The sequence below is a fragment of the Pseudophryne corroboree genome, chromosome 4 (assembly GCF_028390025.1).
Source record: "Pseudophryne corroboree isolate aPseCor3 chromosome 4, aPseCor3.hap2, whole genome shotgun sequence".
NCBI classification, from domain to species: domain Eukaryota; kingdom Metazoa; phylum Chordata; class Amphibia; order Anura; family Myobatrachidae; genus Pseudophryne; species Pseudophryne corroboree.
Window position 1 is genome coordinate 711134005 of NC_086447.1, and position 3587 is coordinate 711137591.

Genomic DNA, 3587 nt, shown 5'->3' on the forward strand with positions numbered 1-3587 from the left:
GGGTCATACAGATGTTCCGCCTAAATAGAAACAACATTTTCCACCTGTATGACCTTGTCAAACTGGGCATAGACCCTGAAACAGCACGCTCTCGCTCTGTCTCAGGCCTACACAAACTCCTGGCTGTGTTACACTTTATGGCTACTGGGAGCTTCCAGGCTGTGGCAGGCGACGTCATTGGGATCTCACAGCCCACCTTTTCAAGATATTTGATGCAGGTGAGTCTAAAAATACATATGCGGTTATGGCTAAGTGTTGCTTGTGTAAGTTTAAACACCACAGTATTGTAGAGAATACCTAACATGACACTCACCTTAGCTTCTTTAATGTCCACTCAGGTTTTGGATGTGTTGGAGCCACACATTAAAGCCTCAATCTGCTTCCCTACTGAGGAGTCGGAGTGGAGTGCTGTCAGGGTAGCTTTCTATGAGCTTGCTGGCATGCCCAATGTGCTGGGGGCCATAGATTGCACACACGTTCAGCTGAGATCACCTAAGGGCCGCCAGTATATATATACTAATAGGCATATGGATCAATCAACTAATGTCCAGGTGGTCTGTGATGCAAAATTAAAAATTATGAGTGTTGTTGCAGGTTACCCTGGTGCCTGCCATGACTCCTTCATCCTCAGTCAGTCCTCGCTCTTCGATAAATTTGAGGAGGGACAAATGCCTGATGGCTGGCTGTTGGGTATGTTTAAAATGTTTTGTGTGTCTGTCTTTTAACCACAACCTAGAGTTTGGAGGAGGTGAAAGAATATTCTAACATATGTCCTAATGTTGACTATATATGTTTTTCAGGTGATGGGGGTTACGGCTGCTACTCTTGGCTCCTTACTCCATTGTCCCAACCTGATTCTCCTGCTGAACACAGTTATAATCATGCACATAAGGCTACGCGGAATGTGATAGAAAGATGTTTTGGGGTGCTGAAGTCACGTTTTCGGTGTCTGGATAAATCTGGTGGCCTTTTGTTGTATAGTCCCTCAAAGGTGACTCGAATTGTGTTCTGCTGCTGTTTTCTCCATAATCTGTGCTTAAGTCAACATCTGGCACATGATGAGGGAGAAAGCAGTCAGCAAGCAGAGGAGTTAGAACCATCTGGTGACAGTGTGAGTACAAATGTAGGGAGGCAGGTACGTCAAGAAGTGATCCTGCGTTATTTTACAGGTCAGTTTTATTATGCTGTAATTATCCTTCACTAAACACTTTGCTCTACTTTATATTGTGTGTTTTGTTACTTACTGTTTGTTGTTTATAGTGGTGTGTCCATTGTGCTTAGTTGATGCTAACAAAACATTTACAGTCATTACCCTTGAAATACATACATACATACATACATACACACCAGCTTCAGAAATTTTGGAGACGGACACAGGAATGTGTTTTATAGACCAATTTTTGATTTTATTTTTACAAAAACAAAATCATTTTTTTCTCTTGTGTGTGCTGGGTGCTGGCTCACTGGCACGTGCTCTTGATGAACGCCGAACAGGGGAGGTTACTGGCGTTTGGATAGGGGTCGTGGTCCCCGAGCTGGAGGTGACTTGCTGAGCTCCCATCATCGAAATATTGCTGCTCAAATTATTTAAACTTGCAATCAGCTGCGTGTTAGTAGCAGTGTGGCTGGCTACTATCCTGGATAAGGACTCATTCACCACTTGATTGTGTTGAATGAGCTGAACGAGTGCCTGCTGATGGCGCTGTTGCTCATCTATAATGCGGGTTAAATGTGCATTCATTTGGCTGTTTTCTGCCCTAATTTGCTCCATTGAGGTAGCCATTCGCCCTACTTGTACTATCAGTCTGCCCGAGTTGCGACTAATACGCGGTAGATGATGGGGCAGACTGGCAAGGTGTTGTGTATGTTGGGTGAGGCTGGCATTGGTTTGGGCCTGTTGGCTTGTCCAACTGGCCCAGAAATCGTCAGGAATTTGGCTTGGGGGCGGAGCTTGTGCCAGTTGGGGACTGAGGGATGGTTGGGGTATATCCTGCAACTGTATTGGCATGCTTGGCTCAACAGCTGTCAGTTGCAGTGTGATGGATGGCTCTTGGTCTGGTCCCTGCTGGTCCATGGCGGACATCAAGTTGTGCTCTGTATGGGGTGGGCAACATGCAATGTTTTAGTAATTTTATATTTGCATGGCTAATGCAACACATTAATACATTCATAATACTCCATTTTTGAAATTTTCACACTTGTTTTTCGCTACTTTACCAAGTTTAAAGCTAGTGTTATAAATATACCAACACAGGCGCTAACATAGACAGATTTGCATATTCCTCACCTAACTAACTCCCCTCCACACCATTACACTGTTATATTCCCTCCCCTCACCACGATATAGACTACTTACCTGTATAGTCCAGAGGAGCAGAGCAAGTAAGCCATCTACATAATGGACAGGGGCGATGTGTGAACACTAGAATGGTGTGGTTTTTTTGGGGTCAAAAATTAATTGTCTTCATAATTTAGGAATATGTGAACGTGTGTGTGCTTAATTTTTAATATAATCTGATCTTTTCTTACAAATAGGTTGTTGAGACCATCCACTAAGACCTTATATAATTGGTTTAAATCACCTTTAGCTATTTAAGACGTTACATCACATTGCTTGTTGTTAGAAAACATGTAAACTCCAAACCAACTAACAACATATTAAGTGTACTGTGTATATTATTGCTTATGTGTTTAATTTATTTTTTAACTCACCAGATAACTGAGGTGACCTGGGCTCATCACTCTGCGAACTCGCCAATAGTGCCATTGGTGGCTGGGGTAACACTGCGGAAAGTCTTCGCCTGGGTGGGGATGATGGAGGTGCGGAATCCGTCCCAAGACGCCGTGTCTTAGTAGGCCTCCTGGGTAAGTGGCCCAAGCCCTGTGATGGGCGCCTTACAGGAGCTCGGCTTCCAGAAGCAGAACCTAGGTGCAAAATTAAGAATTAATATTTTGTACTTCTATGTATTTACAGAATATGTGACTACAGTGAAGACTTACCTGCAATCCCAGCCTCATCCTGACTTGTCTGAGGCCTGTCTGGGCGGCTGGTCTGGGTGACTGTGGAAAAAGTGACCCCAACATTATTACCATGTATTTTGAAAATTGACCCACTGAAAAGCATTAATGTACTGTAAGCATCTATTAGGTATTGTTGCCTAAAAATTTTTAGCCTTAAGTGCTTCTAGATTCATGTTTTTTAGAGGTTTCTAAAAATGTACTTGATGTGTCACACAATAAATGGATATTAATTATTTAATTTGCCTCACATATTGCAGAGATTGAGTAGTTGCAAAAGATAAAATAATGTAATGTTTGAAAAATAGCCCCGCATTTCAATTAGTTACTAAAAAATACCTTTTGATGATTTAAAACAAACACACATGTTCAAGCATTATCGCCAAAAATTTATCCCAAAAAAAAAAAAAAGAAAAAACACTGCACATGTTTTGGAACTAAAATAAATATAAAATATTGCTTAAACAAGCCGAAAAAAGCACATTAAAAACACAAACACACCTTAAGGGAGCATAGGCCTGCAATCTGTTTTGGTCCAAAAAATGCATCCTTTACACTTTAAAAATGAG

General features: G+C 41.8%; 1 long non-coding RNA gene across 1 annotated transcript; it reads left to right on the plus strand.

Annotated features, from left to right (window-relative positions):
• Positions 1-2018: 2018 nt before the first annotated feature.
• LOC134911711 (uncharacterized) lies at positions 2019-3181 on the plus strand. Its single transcript, XR_010176787.1, has 3 exons — positions 2019-2103; positions 2716-2865; positions 2975-3181. It is a non-coding gene; the product is annotated as an uncharacterized LOC134911711 (long non-coding RNA).
• Positions 3182-3587: the final 406 nt, after the last annotated feature.